This window comes from Cygnus olor, chromosome 14 (genome assembly GCF_009769625.2).
Source record: "Cygnus olor isolate bCygOlo1 chromosome 14, bCygOlo1.pri.v2, whole genome shotgun sequence".
In the NCBI taxonomy this organism is placed as follows: Eukaryota; Metazoa; Chordata; class Aves; order Anseriformes; family Anatidae; genus Cygnus; species Cygnus olor.
Genome location: NC_049182.1, coordinates 10,610,132 through 10,633,568, shown reverse-complemented (window position 1 = coordinate 10,633,568; position 23,437 = coordinate 10,610,132). Strand labels below are relative to the sequence as shown.

At 51.5% G+C, this 23,437-nt stretch overlaps 1 protein-coding gene and 1 long non-coding RNA gene across 3 annotated transcripts in view; one reads left to right on the top strand and one right to left on the bottom strand.

Moving 5' to 3' along the window:
- The window catches only part of NEURL1B (neuralized E3 ubiquitin protein ligase 1B), a 128,723-nt gene that overhangs the window by 65,119 nt on the left and 40,167 nt on the right, over positions 1 to 23,437 (bottom strand). The window lies entirely within an intron of this gene.
- Positions 5,743 to 16,117, top strand: LOC121078118. Its single transcript, XR_005824456.1, has 2 exons — positions 5,743 to 5,842; positions 15,446 to 16,117. It is a non-coding gene; the product is annotated as an uncharacterized LOC121078118 (long non-coding RNA).

Here is a 23,437-nt window from a genome sequence, read left to right as displayed (position 1 = left end):
AGAAACACAGTAGAAGTTGTCCCCACAGAAATGCTGGCCTGGGGCCACTTCTGGAACTGAACTTGAATCAAGCCTTCTGGAAGGGCTTATTTATACTTCCATGGGATGATGACACCAAGTACTGGGATACCATGAGAGAGCTGGTTCTCATGGAGTTTTCCATCCTCCATTTAGGTAGCTCTTTGAAAGATATCCAGCTCTGTACCTTTTGGGTTTTCTCCAGCAATCAGCAGGAAAAATAGGGATAGCCCAAGTTACAGCTCCAGTTCCCAGTACTCCATCCAGATGAAAGTGTCCCAGCTGGGCACTTAAAAGACAAAGTCAGAACCTGCAAATCATCCCTACAGCCAAGGAAAGGAGCTCAGGTTCAAACTTCACTGTTCAGTCCCTACCCTCCTTATGCCCATATATTAATTACTAGGCATACTCAAAATGCTAGGCACGTGTTAGATACTACCGTGATGAAATCCTTGGCATCCATACCACTGGCCATAAATCTTGTGAACAAATTCCTTGTGATTTAGCTCCTACTTCCAGTCAGACTGGAATTCCCACAGGACACTGTCTGTCAGGAGTTTGACATCAGAAATTACAGATGGTTATGAAAATGGAAACAACGAAAAGCCAACCTAGTTTATTTTGTTTTCGATGCAGACTTCTCAAGAGATTCGGGTCAAGGCTGATTCATAGGTCTGGGCTGGTTCCTGTTTTATCCCAATCTGTTTGTCCTCAGCATGGCAAAAGGGCTGGATCCTACTCTCACTGACTTCAAAAGAAGGACTATCAAGCCCAATTGTCACATTAAAAACCACAAATCATGTTATATCGTTGGATTCTGGTTCATCAAGCCACATCCTAAACGAGACTCCAGACCCAACGATGTTTGGACAAGCAGAATCACAGTTTGATGTTTAACCAAACTATTTGATGGTTCGACAGCAACGCTCCTCTAATTGCAAGCAACGCGGGGCTGCCAAGTTTTAAACAAAAGAGCACTGTGAGCAGCCCATCTAACGCGGAGGTTGGACGGGGCACAACCTGCTCCTCGCCGTGCAGCCTCTCCGTGGCAGCATCCAGCGCACGGGGCCGTTCCCCGCGGAGGGAAGGACCCTCTTGGGGACAAAATGGGGGGACAAGGTGACACCAGAGCAGGGTGAGGACTTGGTGGCATGGTTGTGGGGCAGGTTTGACCAGCTTAATGCTGAAAGACAGACAGAAAGACGACCAGCTGGCAAGCACGCGTAGGTGGGGAGAGTCATGTTGTCCGTGTTTGCCAAAGGGGCAGAGAATAACACGCGTTCCTGTCTCTCAGCGGAGAAGGGGAAGTTCCCAGAAACTTGCTTTATCTTTCTGTTCTTAACCCTTTTCTGGCATCTTCACAAGGCTTGGTATTGGTAGAGGAGCCACTCTGCAAAAAAGCAATTCAGAAGTCAGCCCTCCCAAGTCTGGCTGTGAGCAGGCCCCTTTTGTCTCTCCAGCACCAGAAGGGCAAGAGCCGAAATGTTTTTTCCCAGAATTAGCCTCGCTTAAAGAGAGATGGGCTACGAATGTAAATAAGTCACAAGTGCTTTCAGAGCAGGGTCCTTGCCTTGGCCAGAGCTGGAGAAGCTGCCTGCCTCTCCATCACCCCACAAACATGCCCCTGGCCTGTCTCCGCTCAAGGAGCTACTGCACGCATTGCAAAGACCAATACAGTGTTGCAGGGAGCAGAAAGACTCAGGCAAATATTTCTGAAACTAAAGGATGGTGCGTTGGCTCCACGCTTTGTCTGATCCAGCACAAGCATTGTTAAATGGAAGGTGTTAAACTGTGCCCAACGGTGTAAGAAAGCACGTGTGTGAAGGTGTATCCAGCCCCTGGTCACAGCTCCTGTCTGTAGATGTCTAATAAAGGTTTGATTTAGTGTGCCCATGTCTGAAAAGTCATTCTGGCAGCATGGATCCCATTTGTCACCATGCTTACTCCTTTGTCCCCCGGGGCAGCTTTTAGCCCATGAGCACAGCTCTTGACCTGCCTCTGAGCAGGGGCAGGACTTGATGGTCCCCAGAGCTCCCTGCCAGCCTCGGCCCCTCTCTGCTGCTGTGAATCATCTCCAGGTACTGGCTTGCATCATTCCAGAGGAATTAAACCCCTCAAGTCTGAGGTAAGTGTCTAAAACCCATTTAAAATCCCCAGGGCAAGAAAGAGGCTTTCAGAGCAACAGACTTGACTTGGATTTTAAAGGAAGATTTTTTTCTGGGAAGCAAAAACTCCTCTCTCTCTGCTTTCTTCAGCATCATTCCCAGGTCACAGCTGTGGGATAATTTTGTGATGGGGGCTTCCCATGAGGGGCTGCAGGAAGGGTGCAGGAGCGGGCAGGTCTCTTCCTTCTCTCTCTCAACTCTTTAAACCATTTTTGCCTTCTTCTGTCCCAGCTCCTCAGCCCTACCGTGGCGCTGACATGGAAGCATCAGGTAGGGCATGAACCAGATAGGGCATGACTTCCAAATCCAGATGCTTAAACTCCTGGGATGCTTTTCAGAGGTGATGAGCAGCCATGACTGCTCACACAGGCTGAAGCTGAGCAGCAGCACTGGCAGGATGGAGGCGAAACTGCACCCAACAGCACAGGGCAATCTGTGCAGGAGCCAGACTGGCTTTCGGGGGCTAGATCAGTATCTGGGTTAATCCCGGCTTCCTTTTTCAAGTTGAATGGAAGTTTCCAGCATTTGTCATTACAATTTGGAAAATGTAAACTGATCCCTTGGTTGGTTTCTTCCAAAAAGCTTGGAAGACTTCAGCTTCCTGCAAATAGCTACCGAGGCTGGGAGGGGCAGGAAGATGGGGATGGCAGATTCGGGCAGCGTTAAGAAGTTAATGAATACAAAAACCCTTTTTATCTCTAGACCCAAAGGAAGTTTACAAGAGGCTTTTCCTCCACTGTGGATGGGAAACCTGGCCGTGCGTTGAGGAGGGGACCCACTCGCTTGCGGGCACTGCCCGAAGCCTCACCAGACCCAGCGAAGGAGCCGAGAAGGGGACCGACAAACAAGACAGACGTGAGCTCAGAAACTATGGCAGAGGAGGCTGGAAATGCTGGAAAATAGAAGCAGAAAGATGCATAGATAGGTTGAATAGTGCCCTCCCTTCCCGTCCACCAGCACAACAAAAGCAATGGGCAGCCCAGCACGGCCGGGCAAAGGAACAGGCAGGGTCTGGAGTGGTCGTCCTTGTCGGGGCGAGCTCAGCTGAGAGGAGAAAAGCAAGGTACCGAGGAGGTACAATTCTCTCCAGGTTCACACGTAGCAACAGTGCAAGTTTCTATAGCAACGCCAGGATTATTTTTAGCATTAGTCATATTTTATCAGCAACGACCCAACGTGGAGCTGGGGTGGAGGGCTGCATTTCGCCCCCCTCCACTGCTTCTTCCTTTCCTCCTGGAGATGCAAAAGTGCAGGCAGGCAACTGTGTAAGTGCATGTATGTGACCTGCCCATGCCTACAAATAAAGCTGAGAGGAGAGGGCATCAGGCAGAAAACTTCCTTTTCCCCCCCAGTGAGACTCCTTTGTTGCTGACCCTTCGGTGGTGCTAAGCACCCTGGTGAGGTGCTGGTCCCGGTGACAGTGTGGTTGGACAGCCAGCCCACAAAAGACGTTTCTGGGGCATTCTCCCAGCTCCCTTCAGTCCCGATCTGTGCTAAGAACAGAGCATCTTCCCCAGCACTGGGACCACAGGAAAAGACACAGCCCAGTCTTGCTGCCTTGGAGAGCACGGGGAGGTGAACAACGGGACCGAGCACAACTTGCAGCTTGTATTTTTGATACTGCACAAACACAGGAGCACAAGCAGATAGAGCTTTTTGGCTCTCCAAACAAGCAAGCATCCTCCAGGATGCCAATCCCCGTGGCTGTCACCGGGCAACCGATTCCTTAGGCAAGTTTGGAAATTCTCTTTCTTGTTCTACAAAGCCCGGTGCAGCACAAACAACAGCCTTGCTTAACAGTCACTGGAGCCAGTGACAAACAGAGCAGATCCATGGCAGCCTTGGCCAAGCAAAAGCAGGAATGCAAATTATAACATCCCCTAAGTATCTGTTATCCACCCACACAGTCACAGACAGTTCCTCTTGCCACTCAGAACAACCCAAATCATTAGCAATAAAAATATGTGCCATGATAATTAATAATTTCCCTTGCACGCAGTTTCTTTCATGCAAAGAAAACCCAACGGTGCTTCACAATTCGTGGCATCACCGAACAGCGAGCAGCTTGCAGGGGCTCAGCCACGCACGCGTACCCCCGGGAAGCAAGGCGAACACTCGGCCAGCTCTGGGAATGGAGCAGGAGTAGCCCCACTGGGATATGACCAGTAAGAGCCCTCAAGCCATAATTTGCTCGAGGAACCTTACCACAGGCAGGGTGCCACTGAGAAGGGATGGGAGAAGAGGCGAGGGGGCAGACAAAATGGGTTTCAGCCCTGTCAGGGACCACAAGATTTAGCCCAGAGTGCTCCATTCCCACTGTGCTGCTGAGATTCCACTTAAGCCAACGGGAGCAGCGAGTGAACCCAAAAACATCCCATCACTTCAAGACGCCTGCTCGTGCTGGGGGCCCCAGGCAAGACCTGCCTGGGCTATGGTCAAGGCAAAGGAAGGGAATGGCAGCTTTCCCTCTCCATGGGCCTCGACATACCTTGCATTTATCACAGAGGTATTTTATTGCAGTGTGGCTTCCAAGAGGATGTGAGTCTGTGCTGCACTTGGGGCTGGCAGCAGGTAGGGTGCTTCCCAGGCTGCCTCTTACCAGTGAATAAAGTCCTTTATGGAAATAGCTGCTAAAGCAACAGCAGTGCCTCTGGCTTCCCATCCTTATTCACTGCCTGCCTGCAGCTTCTGCTGCACGGCTCACGGATCCACAGGCCTACCCATAGAGAAAAAAAGGCAAATCACCTCCTGTACGGCAGCTTATACATCTAGCGGGATGCACTAAAGGGAATCTCTCCGCTGGCAATATTTAAGAATACACAAACTAAACCAGGTATTAAACAACCATCAGGGGAGCCAGATCCTGATCACATCTGTGGAAAGCAATCCTCGCTTGTCTCTGATCTTCTCCAGCTCACTTCTGCTTGCTCCTGAGCCCGTACTGAAGGAGGGTCACTGGAGCTCTGCTCAGAAGAGCAGGGAATCACTTCTGAAAATGACCTCGTGGGCCAGCTGGAACCAAGCTTTCCACCTTTATTTTCCCTCCTGAATACCATATTTGCTATGCCATCCACATCACCGCATCCAAATGGCCACCCTATGATAGCAAAATGGGACCACCACACACTGCCCCCAGCACCGCCATACAGGACTGGCCCTGGCACCTCCTCTGGAGGAGCACGATGCCCAGAAGGACGGGAGCAGGCAGGACTTTTTTGTCCACCAGCTTACGCAGCCTGTGGATCCCCCGCATATTCTGGAACAGGCAGCGAGTACAAATGCCCTTGGGGAAAGGCCAAGTTTGTGCTGCGAGTTAATTGCCCGTATCCACGGCATCCAAAAAACCACAGAAGCTTCTTAGAGACGAGCCTGCTGCCTTGTGAAATCACGGATGCTGTTTTACCACTTCAGTGAGTACTCAGTGTCCCCAAAAAAAAGGCAAGGTTGATTAAAACAATTTGCTCTTCAGCCTTCGTCCATCTGCTAAAACCCGCTGATCTTTCCCCAAGAACGCTTCAGCACAGAGCCAAGCCACCGGGAGCAGAGACGACGGGGAAAGCTGGGATAATTGGGCTGTCGCTGCCATAAGGGAGCTGTGTAAGCCGGGAGAGACGGAAAGGACGCGTGGCTGGCTGCCAGGAGGGCTGTCGTCCCCGCAGGTGAGCTAAGATTAGTGCCTGGGAGCGCAGTAAGGATGGGCGGCTCGCTCCGCTCCTCCGCCGGCTTCTGCGCCGCTCTCACGGCGCTCAGCCCCGCACAGCGCTCGGTGCGGGCAGCGCGTTATCCTGCAGCTATTTTCAGACGGTGATGAGGAGAAGCAGAAGGGCCTGCGATGCCCCAGCTGAGTGGCAGCCAGCGGAGCTGCTGTTGTCACTGCACCAACTCCTCGACACCTGCCACCTCTGGATTTGGCATCGGGCCCCCAGGCTCGTAGCAGGATGATATCATCTGCTTTTCTGACTCCATTTCGACATCTACCTGACACTAAGTTATGTAAAGCCCCATGAGAAAGAAAACTGGAGCAGGACCCAGAGAAGCTGAGGATGCTCTGGAAGGCAGGGATCACGACCGAGCCCCTGCCTTTTGGCGTCACTCCTTGCCACAGCTCTTGGCTGCTGGTCCCAAATCCCAGCAGAGCTGGAGGCAGACCACACCTCAATAGTTTTTGGCGAGCACTCCAGTTGGAAACCACTGGAGAAAGACCAGGTCTTCTGGCATTTACCCTTTACTTTCCTTGATTTCCCCAGGTCACTAGGGTTGTGCATGAGAAGAGGTGTGCATTTTCTCCCTGTTAGCCCAGGACAGATAGGGGCTGCTGGGGGAGGCTCCAAAAGCGTGCCGTAGGGCGCTGTGCCTCACTAATGAGCCTGGACTAAAGCCACGGGGATGGGGCTCACTCCCCGCCTGGCAGCTGAGGCTTATGACACTGGTTTTGAGCTTATAGCAATGGCAAGAGGGAAACTCCTCGTGGCCAAAGCTGTCGAGGTGGGAATGCAGGAGAGCAACAAAAACCATTCTTGGTAGGGCTGGGAGCAGGAGACTGCAGCTGGCTCCCAGTCACAGAGACATCACTTTGGAGGAGCTTGAAGGCACTTGCAAGGTTCCAGCAGAGCTGACAGTTCAGGGAGATGATGATGAATCAGTGCGAGTTTGCAGCATGATTATTCCTATAAGTTGTGCAGATATTTGGGAAAATGGACACTCTAGATGCTGGAATGGTCTGCTGCTTGTGGAAAGGACCTGAAGGTACCCTAGCATCTACTTTGGCTGCTCTGGAGCTCAGCAAGCACGTTAAACAAGAAAATTAATTTTTATTGATCTTTATTCGGTCCTCTATTGTTTTACACACACTTAGCTTAAGGAGCTTCCTCACGAGCCTGACAAAGTAAAACCTATTTTCCAAAATGAAAATCTACCTCTTGCTCACACCAGGATAACCAAGGGAGGAGACCCCATGGGCTGCAAGGCGCCTGTGCCATCCAGCCACTACCTCTTAGCTCCCCAGATCCAGCCTCAGCTCCCCACTCTCCTGTCCTCCCAGAGAACAGAGGGCAAAAAAAAGCAAGCGGCAGCCTGCGTCTCCGGAGGGCTCTGCTCTCCCACGCTGCATTTCCACGGGGAAGCCATGCCGGGCTGATGAAGAGCAGCGTGCCTGGCCTGCCCTCAGCTGCTGTACGTTTCATCTTCCCCAAGGAAACGGAGAATTTTCCTAATTAAGCGTTAAAGTGATTCAATTATGAGGAATGCTCTCTTGTTGAGTTAAACTCCATCTCAGACAAGAGTGCAGCAAGGCTGTGGACAATTCTGGAGAGGTTTTGCTGACTGGTAGATCAGGAAGTATCGCAGCTCAGAAATGGGAATTTTTTTCCCTTAAGAAAAGTGCTGAATCGCAGCCTCTGCAAGCGTAGAAGACAATGGAAAAAACAAGAGAGAACGAGACAAACAGGAAAAGAAAAAAGACACAGGCAGCTTCTTGAGCAGAAGCATACCAAGTATTTTGGGCTGTCGGCTGCCCCAGTGCCTCCCAATCTGCCATGGACAGAAGGAGGCTGGGATTTGTGCAATTAAACAGGACAGCATTTGCCAATGCAGTCCTCACCCCCAGCCTCAAAACCCTTGATGAAACTTGCTAATTGGCACGTCAAACCGCTCTGACTGACAGCTCTCAGGTCAGCATAGCCCCATGTCAGCTCTGCGAGGCAGCTAAGTGAAAAGCGTCCCACATCCCCTGAAAGGCACATCATTATTTTTGTCTCAAAAACAAGCAGCCCCCTTCTTCCCCACGGTGGCAGCAGCCCTGGGTGTCCGTGGGGCTCGGTCCTGCCCCAGGAGGGGCTGCTGGTCCCAGCCGGGGCCAGGCTGTGAGCGCCTTGTCCCCAAGGCTCAGCTAGAGGCAGCTGTGTGCCTGGTGGCTCTAGGGGGACAGCCCTGTAGCTGCTTTGCCAAGCAGGACTCAGCCCAGGTTCTCTCTTCCCCAGCCTCACCAAAGGAGGAGGGACAGAGAGGAGCCTCCTGGGCATGCTCCCGGTGCTGCCTAACTGCCTTTCTCTGCAGGAACACCGTGTGAGATCAGGGTGGGAGCCAAGGCTGCACTGACAACCCAGGGAATGCACTTCAACTTCTAATGTCCAGTACGGACTAGGTTTTGGGAGAAAAAAAAAAATTAAATTGCAGACACTGTCTAGACAAATGTAGCCACCTTCCAGGCCCCCCTTCCCTCCCATCTACTCCATTTGCCTTCACGCTCTCCAGCTGGCCTGTCCAACATCCCCTCCTCGTCTGCTGCTCTGCATTAACGATGTCCCCATTTGTCAAGGGCTGGGGGGACTCCTGCCAAGCCAGCACACCTCGCTCTTGCAGGGACAGCTGCAGAGCAGCGAGCCAGCAGTGCAACTGCAGCTCACGGAGCTGTGTCTGAGCTAGCTTTACGCTGGCTGGAGATGGTACTGATAACAGCAGAGCTGTGGCAGGTTGGAGCTCAGTCCAGAATCTGGCCAAGAAGTTGAAAAATGCCTTTGCAGGCGGCGTGCCATGAGCTGCCTGCTACTGCTGCTATACCGCCAGCAGCACCGCTGCATACAAGCCCCCACAACACGCATCTCTGCCCCTATGTCAGATCCAGGCTCTGCAGAATACAGAGAGGCATTTAACCAATTTTGCTGCAGAGAGCATCTTCGTAAAGAGGCTGAAGGCTGGGTGAAAGCAGAGGGTGACAATGAGCATCAAGGGCATGCCCTAAGAGGAGGCAGGTCGGTGCTGAGAAGCAGGGCTGGACACAAAGCTGCTTCCACGAGAGCAGCCACCCGAAGGGCTGGGCAGCATATCCTCTCTGCTGGGAGGTGATGACTGCTGCAGCAGCAGGTTGCATCCATCAGAAGGGCTTTGTGAACCTCCAGTGATCTAGAAGGACATATGAACACACTTCTCCACACCAGCCAGCAAGCCGCCCTTGGAACAATTTCGCGGTCAGCTCCAGCCAGGAGCTGGCACCACGACAGATGCCCTTCCCCAGCTCTTCCTCCACCGTCCCAGCAAAGCTCACGCCTTGGGACACCAGCACTGACCGAGCAGAGCGCGGAGAGCTGTGCAACAAGCCGATGGCTGGAGGTGACCTTCCACAACCCAGTCAATTTGTGCCCTACTTAGATTAATCCCTGGAAATCCTGGACCGTAACCTCGGGACCTGCCGGCAGCACACTCTGCTAAAATTAAACCAAACCTTTTCCAGGGAGGTTTGCAGACCTCGGGCGTGTGTTTTGCTCCTCAGAAGCTTTGCAGGTTAACTGTTTCCAGCCCAGAAAGGCAAGTTGTGGATGGACAGGCATGAACTGGCCCTGTGGCACCGTCAATACCGGCTGGTTGAACCCTACGAGCTGAAGGCCCCGGCAGTGCCACCTGCAAACGGAGATGATGACCCTCACCTTCACAAAGCATCTCTTGCACCCCAACTGGAAGGGTGACGAAATATTTAAGATTATCCTGAAATATTTTTATTACCATTGAACAAGTTAATGACAGAAGAGACTGAGGCTGTCACCTAGTAATAAGCAGCGATTATTTCAGATACATTATCTCATCCACTTCCCTTTCTGTCCACCTCCAACCTCTCGGCTAGCTGCTCCCAATTAGGGTTTTTGCGGCCCTTCAGCCAGGACAGAGACCATTTTCCTGCCCAGCTGGAGAAAATCCGCTGACCTTCAGGACCTGTCCCACCCCCACCGGGCAGCAGATGCCATGTTCTCGGGAAGGAAGGTACATCCTCAAAGGGACAAGCTGTATCAAACCGACAGTCAGACAAGCCACAATTTGGCCCGGGTTCAGCTGACCTCAATTCTGCCTAAACTCCCAGAGCCGAGCATGGTCCGTGGGAAGACCCACAGCTTTCAGCAGCATCTGACAATGGGAAGCATCAGATGGAGACAAAGGTGGAAATTAGGCCATCTGAATCTGGGCCAGCGCTCCCCGGTCTTGAGATCCCATCCCCTGCTGCAGTCCTGTCCCTGCTGCTGGGACGGGAGGCCACCAGCCGGGCCACTTGCCACCAGTGCCACCCCTGCGTGCAGGCAGCACGTCCACCTCCTCTCCCTGTACGTCACAGAAGCCAGGCCAGTTCCAGACCGGGAACTCCAGCTGAAAAAGAGAGGCTACAATTCACAAGCAAACCATTTCCCCATTCATTATTCAACCGTTTCAAGTAGCGCACGCTACTTTTCCTACCACTTTGCCACTTTTCAATCATTTGCAGTAAAGCAAATCAATCATTTACGTGACTTACAGTTTGGTTCAGCCTACACAAAGCTAAAAAAGACAAGGGCTCTCCTTGAACGGGGACAGTGCATTACTCGAGTGAGGCTGACAAGAACAGGATCTCTTTGGCTCATCTCCTGCCACTCACTGACAGCGATTTAGAAAGGGCTGTTTGACAGTAATTTCCTCTTACCATTCTTATGCTGCCTGACTGCAAAACTACCAGTGCAGAAACCAAACCGTTAAAAAAAAAGACAATCAAACATTTGAGTGAGGTGCCTCTCATTTTGCCATCTGATATTTTGAGTGATTTTTGACTAAAAGCACTGAAGACCACAGGCTCCGAGGCACGCTTGCAAAAAGGGGTCTTGAGCATCTTCCCCCTCTTCCCAAGGATGCTGCGACTTGTAAACACGCTGCATGGCCACGACGTGCCTCCTGCTCCTTCTGGTACCCGCAGCACCAGGACGCTGCGTGGGTGGGGATGCACAGCCTGTTTTGGGCCAACTATCTACCTGCTCAGAGAACAACACCCCGGTCATGGTTACACATGTGGGGCTGATTTTTGGAGCCTGACATGTATTCTGCAGATGCACGTCCTTGCTACAAAGTCTTTCTGGTGCTCTGCTGTTCTCGAGCTCTCACCCCTTGCAATCCTTTACCCAGGCACCAAGCCACCCTGCTGCTGAGCTGCCAGAGGATTTACTTATACACGTCTTCTCCCTGGAACAGCCCCAATATCCATGTCAGTCATGATCATACTCAAATTCCACATCAGGCAGCTTTCCTCATCTGCCTGGAAATATTATTTTAGCCTGCTGCCACAAAGAGACAGATTGGTATCAATTTTAGATCAAGCTATTTAAAATACCCTGGTCTCCTTTTTAAATCTTTCTTTCCTGTCTGACTAACTGCAGGCAACACATACACCCTCAAGATGCCTGAACTTTTGGTGCAGAACATGGGTATAAAACCCACTTCCTCTCCTGATTGCACTTCCAAAAATGAAGGACTGTGCATAAAAACTTAGCCCTTGAGCTGCAGTGCTTCCACAGGGGAAAGAATCTCAACAGGGGACAGAAATGGCTAGGATGACCAGAAAGACCATAACGTAGTGGGAGAGTAAAGCCTGCAAGAGGCCAACTAGCTATCGGACACACTGCCAAAGGAGGGCATGCACCGTTCAAATGCAGATGAGTTGAAGCGTAAGCAGAACCTGAGAAGCTGGTCTGGCACAGATGAGAGATGTGAGCAAGAAATCCCTTCCTTGTATGCCAGAAGTCCTCTTCATCTCAATATGTGCCTGTGTAGCCCAACATGTCCTCAGTTACTTGCAGATACTAACGAACACGTGCTCCTCACTGGAAGCAGAGCCCTCAACAGAGTGACCGGGACACAAGAGCCCTTACCGCATCTTTTATGACGCACCTGGGGCTGAAAACCCCTTCTTGTCTCCCTACATCCCACACGAAGAAGCTTCACCGGACATCCCTCTACCTGTAACTGCAGAGCTTGTTAGATTAAACCTCGCCCTCTTCAAAAACCCACCCACTGCATTTCCCCTTGGAGACTTGTGTGTCTGCAAACGTGCCGTGTGGCTGCGGTGCCGCCTCCTCAGGGCTGCCCCAGGGGGAACGCCCCAGCCCCACCGCGCCGCTGGCACCGCCGTACCTGCGCAGTGCAGGGGCACGAGGGCGAGGACGGGGACCCTCCTGCTGGCCGTCGCGTCTCGTCTCCTCCCTGCTGCCACGGGATTCCCTGGAGGACCGGAGAGAATTGATGGGGATGAGATGAGCAACCACGGTGAAGAGAAAGTTCTCTTACCACACACACACAGAAGGCTGGAAGGAGCAGGGGATGCTTTCGTCACTTGCTTATAAGCTAGACAGTGAAGCTAAAGAGATTTCACATTCAGCCTTTTTCTTTTCCCTTCTCAGTGAAAATATTCTGGTTCAATAGTGACATTCGAGTGCAGGGGGAAAGGAGTGCAACCATCCCAGCTTCTCTTCTGGAAAGGCAAGCAGGGAAGAAAAGCTCTGAACAACAAACACACGTTGACACACATTTCCAGGCTTCCTTCACACTCTGCAAAGCAGGGCACCAGGGTCAGTGCCTCTTCTCTTTCCCATCACATTCGACATGAAGCACGCTGTAGGGTTCAGCCCCAACTCTTGTGTTAGCTGGAGGAAAACACAGCTGATGTATGGGAGCGTAGCACTGCTTCTAGGCCAAACAGCCAGAGCCTCGGCACAGAAACGCCTCGTAAAGCATTAGCCCGGCTTGCTTTTCTGCCGGCCTTCTGTTTACGCGGGCAGGAGGCTCTTCCTCTGCGCTCTGCTGTGCTTGGCAGCATCTTGGGAATGCTAAGTCAGGCAACCTGCCTTCAAGGCATGGGAAATCGGCTGAAAACATAAATAGCCTGTGCGTCTTCACGCGCTGCTCACGCGGAGCTTCATGGCACAAACACAACGAGGGGAGGCACGGCACACCGCCAGCTCCTCCGCAGCACCCAGGTAAAAGCTGGGCCGCCCGCTGCCACCGTGGGGACACAGCAGCGACCACGGGCTGAGGGTGGCAGAGCCCCCCGACCTCAGCTAACGCACCCATACACCCATTGACTTTGCTGATAAGACCAAACGGGCCGGCTTCACTTCCCTGCAAGTTTTACGTACTCGATGCACACAATTTCTGTCACGACATGGGAAGTCTGAAGAGCCTAAATATCCAGGGGTGTCCATGCTTCTGCACCGCTTCCAGAGGCACCCACTGTCCTCAGCTCCAGGCGTGAGGGCGCGGCTATTTATTTTGCCTGGACACCTTGAGTAACAGATGACTGCCCGTGTCTTCCTCCTCGCAGACAGCTCATTACCACCTTGTACACACACAGCCGTGATATTTCACGTGTCTCCTGTGCCGTCTTCTCAGGCCCATTGAGCCAAGGAGACCTCACAGCAGACTGCGAGCCAAGGATTTACCAAAGGACAATTTGTCTGCAGTGAGAGCCCCTAACCTTAAGAGATTACCCTGAGCTTCAGGCTGAGAGGGACCCGGGGATTTTCCAAGAGTGACGGTTAGGAAGAGGTGGAAGGTGTACGGAAAAGAAGACAGACAGCAGGTAGAGGCTGGATGCTGCAGAAGCAGAGCCATGGCAGGGCAGAAGCAACAAACTTCCTCAAAACATTTAAAAAAATAAAAAATAAAATAAATAAAACAGTTCTGCATCTTTTCCTGGTGCCATCCACAGCTCCTTGCACCCAGGCCATATTTCTCAATCCCTTGCCTGGCACCGAATATCGCTCCTTCAGTTCCTCGGAGCTCTTTCATCGAAACATTCCTCACAAACCTCCTCTTCCCACTCAGAAGGCACCAAGAAAACACACGAGGGAAAGCAGCGAAACCAAATCTAAACAAAAAACAGGGCAATGCAAGCTGAACTTGGGATCACTGACACTTCGCCATTAGTCTTTGCAGCCTCCACCCTTTCTGCTGAAAGTTTCCATTTAAGCTGCAAACTCCTTGGGGCAACAACCTCCTCTTTATTCTGCCCATGACGCATTTATTGGGAAGTGGTTAATATCTAAAGTGGACAGGAACAGAGGCTTCTTGGAGTACACGAGAGCCCAACATCTCCTCGTCTCGTAATCCACAGGCAAGTTGGGGAATGGTTGCATGTGAAACGCCAAGAGCAAGATCTTGAGCCGAGCAACCAGCTAACTCGGGGCATGGCAGTCACACACACCATCTGGAGCAAATCATAACAGTTTGGGGCTGGAGAGTGCCAACTGGCACAAGCTCAGACCCGGCCCTGAAAGCCACGAGCGCTGCTCTGTCGGTGAAGACCAGGAGATGGGGGAACTCCCTTGGACTGAGCTGGATGCACTTGGCAAATGGAGCTGCTGCAACAAGGAGCCGGCGGGGCTGTCCACGTGCTCAGCTCCGTACGAAATTCTCACAACCCTCCCTGGGACAAGCAGTCCCAGTGCTGTGCCTGCGACAGGCTCACGAGGCAAAAGAAGCAGGATTTGGGCACACAGCATGGGCTGTCTGCAGCAGAGAGGGTGCAGCCAAGGTTTGAGACAGCTAAGGGAAAGGGATATCACACCGACACGGGGATGTGTGTGCCTCCGTGTGCTCCTCCTCAGCCTCAGAGAGGATTCCCAGCTATCCCAGTAACCACAGCATCTCCAAGGTGGCAGCACTGGGAGACTCTGCCCAGGGAAGGGAAGGGACCTTTCCATCCCAGCCCGATGCTGAGATCCCAGGGCTGTCACCATCAGGAATCTGGCAGTAAACAAGCTAGCGTGCGAGGCTTTTGTGGCTGCAGCCAAGCATGAAGACCCCTGAAGGCACATGCATGCTCTTTGTAGGGTGCTTAATGCGTATGGCTCGTTTGTGGAAGGTCAGCTATGTAACAGCAAATTAAGGCGGATGAAGAAAGTGCCTAAAAGTTTTGCTGCTCTCAGCAAAAGCTCATCTAATAGGCACAGCTCTGCTTTTTACTAATGAGCATCCTTCCCAACCCACAAGTGGCCAGCACTAAACCTCAGCGATTCCATCAGCCTGCCCTAGCACCTGCAGGCCCGTGAGCTCTCCCCAAAAACTCCGCAAAGCCCTCTCGGACCAGCCTTCTGTTAGCAAATTCATCATTTTCTGCTCCCGGAGCAGCTTCATTTTTAGGTGCCACTCAAATTTGTGCAGCGTTTGCACTGTAAATGTCACATATGTCTGTCTCTCTACCACCACGGCCTCCCCCTTCTCTCCCTGAGCAAACGGAGCCCTGGCCCCGCTGATGCACAGCAGTTTCGGCCACCTCACTCCTCTCCCTCCATCTCCTCCTGGGTTCCCTCTGACACAACACAGCAGCCACCCGTCCTCTCACCCACGGTGCCGTAGCAGCTCTCGGTTCTGATCCGTGCTGTTCTCTGCCATCACTTTTCCCCTATCCCTTTTCCCTGGCACTTGGACCAAACACCACAGCGCTGACTTGTACCATCTTTTGGTTTATTCCTTCCTAGGAGGACTGGCAGTCATGTCGCACTGACCCGCACCACGCAGCTATTTCTGTTGGGCAGAAGCATGCTCTCCAGGAAACAGACACTATTTTCCCTTGCGATCTCAGATTGATGGGAGCTCAGGTTCTTCCTGGGCGATATCAACTTTATGAGCTATTTACACAACCTCCTGGCTGTCTTAGCTGGAAAATAGACAGAAGAGAGAAAATCAAATATTTAAGTAGCAAAAAAGTCTCCAGCCCACAGTAAAGCTGCTTTTCTCACCGCAGAGCCACGCTGGCTCTGCCCCGTGCGCTACGAAGGGTGACCAGGCACCAGCAAGTGCAGCGTGGACCCATTCCAGATCTCAGCATGACAAATGATGCCCTCAACGTGGGGGCCAGAAGACAATGGTGAACTTGTGACACACTGGATCCTAACCAACTTTGATAGGACAATAGAAAAATTCATAAATAGAAAACGCAGAATTGCTGGAAAAAGCAATTTGTGAGAAAATGTCAGAGGATTCTGAGTGATTTGACCCAAAAGAGAGAGGAAATCTGCATCGAGAGAAGCTTAAGAAAGACCTGGCTGAAGAAGATTGCCCCGGTCTTTTGATACAGCTCCAGCCTCAGCTGAGGCTGGAAAAGCCAAAGCCTGTTGCCTTTTGTGATGTTCAGAAGCAAGCAAACTACTCCAAAAATTAATTTTAAAGAAAAAAAAAATCTTTATTCCCTTGTCAACTCTTACACAGGCTCTCAGTTTCCCCAGAGGAGCTACAAGCTTGGTGCCACTGCTTATGTCATTTTGCCTACAAAGCCAAGATCACAAAAAGTGGATTTGAATCTATCAAGTGGATTTGGATCTATTCAAGAGAAAAAATAAAATGTGGGAACTTCTGTAAAACTCCAAACCCAAATACATCCCGCACACAGAATATTTTCAACATTTGACTTCTGGTACTCAGAGAAAAATCTCGTACCCAGTTAACATCGAGATGTTCCCAGGTAGAGTAAAGCACACAACTCCATAGGGGAAAAAAAAAGAAAAAAAAAAAAGGTTTTAAATTTATCCTGCACATTAGGTTAAATTTGTCCTACTCTTCAGGTTCAATTTAACAGCCAGGAAAATCTCAAACCCCCCAAACCAAATGCATTAACGTATTTATCCCTGCCATGGCAACAAAGGAAAAGCTGTGAAACACCTCCAGTCTGAGGCACAGCCACTAGCTGAAGCCAAGCACCAGGCTGGGATGAGCTCAGACATTTTGAGTAAGGGAAATAAGTTATGTATGCATAACTGCGTGGCATAACGAGGTGGTCCAGAGCTGGGGAGTTAAATACACGCTGCAATACACCTTGTGTTCGCCTCTACGTTAAATCACAAGCCAGTAACTCTTGATCTGTGGCCTTGTATTCAATTTGCTCAGTTAATTTTGTAGCTTAAAAGGCTATTGAATACCTTGGGGAAAGCAAACTACACAGACAAAGATAATCTCATCAGATCCTCTGCCCACTGGCTGCAGTGGAAGCGCTCGCACATCCAGCCCTGCTAGTCCCAGCACAAAGCGAGCTCACGGCGGGGTAACCAAACCAAACAGCCCTGTTGTATGAAACCAGACCTCGAAACCTTTGCTCTTCGTTCACACCCACCTCATCCCTTTGCTGAGCATCATCCTCCTAGAGGGAGCTCAGAAATACCTGCTGCAGGGACAGAGCTATAAGATCCGACACCGACTTGTGCATGCCTCGGGCACCGTGCACCGCCGAGCCGAGACACCCGCAAGCTGCTCGGGGTGCGCAGGCTCCAGCACCCGTCCGGATGTGCCCTCGTGTCCCCTCCTGCACCCGCCCAGACGCCTGGCACGGAGGTGTCTGATGTGCCCTTGTGTCCCCAGCAGCCCAGGTCCAACCAGGGAGCGATGCAGGACTCTGGGCCACCATCAGCCTGAGCCAGGCACCCACACCTTAGCAAACCCAGACCTTCCCCACGGCCATCCGCAGCCTCTTGAGCCGCAAGAAACCAACCCCAGCTCTCACGAGTCCGTGTGAGGGCTTTACCTAGCCACCGCTCCTCCTCGGGAAATGCTAGGCATATTTCCCAACTAAATAAACTTGAACCCTTTGCACAAGGGAAAGAAAAAGAGGCAGCTCCCACCGGGCTTGGGGTGAATTCTTGGCAGGGGTTGTATTTCTCATCGCCAGTGCAGCCACAACTCGTGTTTCCTTTAGTGAGTTATCTTTGCAGCCAGGAAGTGGGTCTTTCCATCTGGACAGCGTCAGGCTTTTGGCTGATTCTGCCTAAATGTTAACAAATCCCTGCTGCTGCCTTTATTTCCCCTCCTCAGGGATACTTGGAATTTTTATTTTTCTTCATAACCACCGAAGAATACATATTTCACAGAGTCCTGTGATCTTCTGGAAGGACCAACAGGGAAAGCAAATCACACTGGGTCTCGAGGTTATCTGCTTAGCCTAAAAAAAGGCACAACGCGAAACACAAAGCCAGAGGTTGCACAAGAGATTTGCAAGGCCTTAGGGGATGAAAGACTCATTTACCAAATGGATTTCACGGAGAAATCCCACAGGAGAAAACAGCCCTAACTAGACGGAAATATATTTGCACAAACGATGTGAAGGGCTCACTATGAATGGATATTTACATGGGGTGCAAGAAGGGAGATGAGGAGAAGCTTGGCGGCAAAAGTAAGTGTCATGGCTGAGCTGTCATGAGAGAGTGAAAAACTTGCAGTCCCGACAGCAACGAGGACAGAGGCTTCACCCCTCTTCTCAGCATGGGGAGGGACCCAGGGGAGCGGGATGGAAACGCACCCGGGGTGCTGCGCTCGCCCTGGCAGCTCTGCGGCTCCCCGGGGGCCGGCAGCGGGAGCAGCTGTGCTCGCAAGCTACAGGCGACCCCACTAATGAGGGATGTGCGAACTGCCTTCGCTGTCAGCCTCAGCGCAGCTCCTTCAGAGCAAGGGACCGAGCACTCACACCCACAGCCCGCTCTGCTGCGATTTCTTTGCCACCCGGGAGGACCGGAGGTGCTAAATCGAGGGGTCACACAAAGGCAGAGGAGCCAAACTTCTTCTTCGAGTTGAGAAAAATCACTCTGGTGCTACTCACATCATGCTCTGGCCTTTGCCATGAGCATCTGCGAGAAGCTTTCGTCTCCCCCACAGTAGCTGTCAGTTAGCTGAATGATTCTCATCAGCCTCCTCTTAATTCTTCCAGCCTGAATATCGAGGTGCAGCAGTGGAGGAAGACAGCCTGCACCCCTCCTGCGCCACGCAGACAGCGACCCTCCAAAGGGGCAGCTTTAACAGCACCCGAAGTATCCTCACAGTATGAGGCACCCAAAGACCCTGAGGTCTCTTTTCCTTCCATCTTTTCTGCTCTGTCCTCGCGCTTTAAAATAGGGCTGTGCAAACCAGGAACGCTTTGCTCTGGCTCATGCAGACAGGGCCAGGGAGAGCACCAGCTCCTAAGGATTCTCATTTCAGAGTGACCCAATCTTTTTCCCATTATTTTCTCCTGCTTGCTGGACTGAAAAACGTGAACCGTCAATCTGGCCCAGATACAGAGCTTCATTTGTCCCTGAGCAAAACACTCAGGGAACTCTGGTGAAGGCAAGCAGAGTGTCAGACTCACAAACCAGCTGGAGAAGCTCCTCTCTCATCTCCCAACCCAGCTCACCTGAGGGATAGTCCCACAAACACCGACGTTTTGTACCAGGTGGAACTCTTTAGGGGATCTTTCATGGGATCCACTCCCATGGGATCCTTGTCAAAGTCACTTTTACTCTTGGGATAAATGAAAATCCTTTGGGCAAAAAAAAATAAATTGTTAAAATGCATTGATCTCCATGTCATGGGAACATCCTCAAGCCTCTGGATGAGAGGGGAACATCACTCAGTCCAACGCTTGGTTTCTTTTGGTTTTAGTCCAGCTGTCCCAAACAAAACATTTTAGAAATGTCAAGAAATGTCCATTGTCAGATCCGATCTGTGAAAAGTTTAGTCATACTCAAAGCACTTTTTTTTTCCAGTGAAAAATGACTCAACAGGGGCAAAATATCTATTTTTAAGTCAAGTTCATCTTCTCCACAAGAAATATTCAGTTCCAAACAGGACCTAAGAGGGCAGGTAGTTGCTATGCAACTCCTGACAGAGGATGGCAAGTCAGAAGGGCATTTTCACTGAGTTAAGATCTTTATAAAAAGTCTAACCAATCCCATAAAGTGTTATTTTCACTGTTTCATGTTCTCTTCAATAATTATATAAATCTGGCAAATGAACCCAAATAATGAAAGGAGAATGCTTCTTGGAGCAGATGAGCCAGGATGTTTAACGAGGGAAATTCTGTCTTCATGGAGAAATATCTATATTTTTGCAAGATAAGAACTGAGCCTTTCTAAAGGAAAAAACACCGAGCAGCCAAGAGGACTCTTGCCAAGTTGGAGCCCTTTGCAAACCCGCACAGGGCAGTCAGCACCGCTCACTCCATCGGCAGCCTCGTGGATGCCTAACCCTAAAATCACATCCCTCTTGCACTCACGTTGCTGAGGGAACTGTGGGGTCACCTCTGAGTGGGAGCTGGGCAGCTCAGCCAGACTTAACATCAAGGAACATAAAATACCCAGCAAACCGAGCTCTTGTTCACATTGTGCTTTTATACTCTAATGGGTTTGGGTAAATGAAATAGCTGCTATCTGCCCTGGAGGGAGGATCCCTGCCAGTTGTAAAGCAATTTGTCTGCTTGCCTAGAGCACCGCAAGCTTTTTGCATACACCGTGAGTCATGCCTGTGACTGATGGCGGGATCGGAGAGTTTGCACTGCCCGAGCCTGCCGGTAGCTTCCCAGGTTCATGGGACCCAAGTTTGCAGAGCCTCTGGGTGAGGTTGGAGCAGAGCGCTGCGTGCTGCACCTCCACCTGGCAAACCCTCGGGGAGCACAGAAAGACCAGCACACGGAGAGCTGCTAATGAAAACCAGAAGTAACTCCACAGGATTTGGGAAAGAGATGGGGAATGTGTTTAAAAGAAAATTAAAAAAAAAAAAAAAAGCCAAGCATGGGTGGTGAGATAACAGTGGGGAGCAGCTCTCCAAGGGCTGAGGATCAGCCACTGGTACATGAGCATCCCCCAGATTCACTCCAACCCCACGGACAACGCTTACAGACCCAGCCGGGGCCATCCTGCACAAGCTCTGATAGCAGGGCGTGGGGCAGGGGAAATGGGACCACGGAAGATTTGCAGCAAGTGGGAGACTCGTCTTCTTCCAGACCCTGCTCTGAACCTCAGCTGCCATGTAGGTAGGTCCAGTTTTGTCAGAGCACAATTCTTTTATCTCAGGGTCAAAACTATATTTATTCGTTCCTGGGCATTTCTGGAGTATCTCTATGCCAAGTCCAAGCTCTTAACTTGAATTGCCTTTCTTATTGCCTTCCATGAATCAAGGATATCTATTCTCCGTCATTTCAGCAGGCAGGCACAATGTGGCAGCTGCAGACATGACAGTTACTAGAAGGAATTCAGACTGATTTGGGGACAGGCTGACCCAGATTATTCATATCCTGAAGCAACATAACCCCCCTCAGGAAACACTGTCGGGGAAGGAGCAAATAGTGCTAGCTACAGCGTTTTAGCTCTACGAGAAGCATACCCACACTGATCCTAACGAATAAATCAACCACTAATGGGCAGTGAGAGAGCTGTTAGCGCGATTCAGAGCGGCTCAAAATATCCAGGAACTTTTGGTGCCGTCACTTCGAGAAACGCTGTGATGGTGCCACTTCTGCAGGTAGCAGGCAGAGGCTCTGAGCCAGGGAAGAGAAGAGGAACTGCTCATCTGATGCTCAACACAGCTCCGACACAGGCAGTGCTGGGAAAGGAGAGGGGAGATGAGTAGGAACCGGCCAACGACATCGACTCGTGCACTATTCCTATTAATCCATCACGATGGAGCAGGTCAAAGGGCCGGCTAGGTCCCACCCCAGCCAGTTGTTGTTGTTCCCTGGCTCCGAACAATGCGAGCCGTTTGCCAGCTTCCTTCCCCGGCACAAAGAAAGGCAAGAAGGTCCCCGCGAGAGTCCCCTGGCACCAGTTGAGCTGTCTGGCCAGCTGCAGGACACCCCACCACGCCGTACAACTCCGTGCCTTCTCCAGCGTTTTCCCCACCGTGCCTACACAGGGACACACGTGCTTGCCAAAACCAGCAGCTGTATCGTAAGTGATGACAGAAACCACGATATAATGAAAGTGCCCGTCACACGCAGAAATAGAGGAGACAGGAGGCTGGGCTCCCAGCGCCAATCCGACGGCACAAAGGGAAAGCAGAGGGCACCTCCCAGCCTGGCCCACCTGGGATCACTGGGATTTTGCTTTATCTGACGCTGAACAATGAGCCCAAGTGGCCTCTTGTTGTTTGGCTGAAGGTGACTAACCTTTTGTGCCAGACGGGAGACGCCCTCCGCTCCAAAGCCTGCCATAAACAAGCGTTTGGTCCAAGAACACGCTGCCCCTGCCCACCCCAAACTTGGAAAAATCGGTCAGGAGTGGGGAGATGGAGACGTGAGCCTTTTCTTTCGTCCGGTGTTTTCCCAGAGGTTCCCAGCAGAATGAGCAGCCCAGTCCCAGGGCAGCCCAGCATCACCACCGGTCTGCTGCTCCTCTCCGCGGTCTCTAGGAGGTGAAGCGTTGGGAGTGCCGGGGCTGGAGGGCACGGGAGAGCTCTCCGGTGCACAACACAAAAGCCAGCCCACAGATCTGTGTGTCAGCGTCAACGCTTGGGGCAGCAAAGGAAACCACCACATACGATTAAGGCAGGTAGACTTATTTTCAGCTTTGAAATAATTCGTGCTGGGATGGAAGATGGGAACCACAGCCGCTTACCCAGGAAACCACATCCAGCAGGGAGTGGCTGTGGGGAGAGAAGGGAGGCTCTAACAGCCTTATTTCTCTTCGGCAAACCGTACCATCGCCACGCTGATATTCCCACAGAGTTCAGGATGTCAGCACAGGGGAGTTGCACGGTTTTTTGTCTCCTGCAAGGTTCTCAGAGGAGAAAGAGAGGGAAGCGAGAAGACACAGCCCAGCCTCGAATGCAGCTCTGCTGGCTGCTCCCCGATGGGTTCCCAAAACCTCCCAACAGGATGCTGTTGTGCATTATCAGCAAGGCACAACTTTCCATGTACATTAATGAGAAACACTGCTGTGCTACCAATTTGTCTGGCTTGGTCTTGGCAGTATTTCTAGGTTGGAAATCCCATAGTTCACATAACCGGTCTATTCACCCCGCTGCTTAATCTGTCTTCACTTGAGGAGATGAACTCCATATATAAACACGCAGCACTGTATATAAACAGCCCCCAGGCCCACGGACAGCAAGAATTAAGCATCGCTCTGCATGTATACGTGCACGGTATATGTGTGTGTGTGTGGGAAAGGGGCGGCTATTTGCTTGTTTATTATAGTACTCTAAATTGTAAACGCAAAGTTATCCCAAGCCCAGGCTGGGCTCCAAGCTCGGAGATAAACCCTGACCAGCGAGGGGCTGCCGGGGGGAGACTCGCAGGCGACAGGATCCTCCGCTGTTTGTTGTGGTTGGCAGGTCAGAGCGAAATGGCTGCTTTCTAAAACAAAATTAGGGGGAAGAAAAAAAAATAAAACACGCCACTAAAATCCAGAGATCTGTCCCGATTTCTGCAGCAGGAGATTGAGAGAGGAGCACGAACTGCAGGAGAGCGCTGGCGGGGCCCTGGCTGCCTGCCCCACCGGGGGACCCAGCTCCTCGGTGCGGAGCCCTCCGGAGAGCTCACAGCCCCGTGCACGGGGCTCAAGCTGTTTCTTATAAAGAAATGACAACAGGGAAGATCATGTTTTCCTGCTCAGCACTTGCAGAATTTGCCAACTTAAATGAAAACAAGTCCCCTCGACTCCTTGAGGTTTTTCTCATGGTTGGTGGTTTCATTATTTTCACAGCGCTAACACTCGCTTCTCTCCAAAATGGCAGAA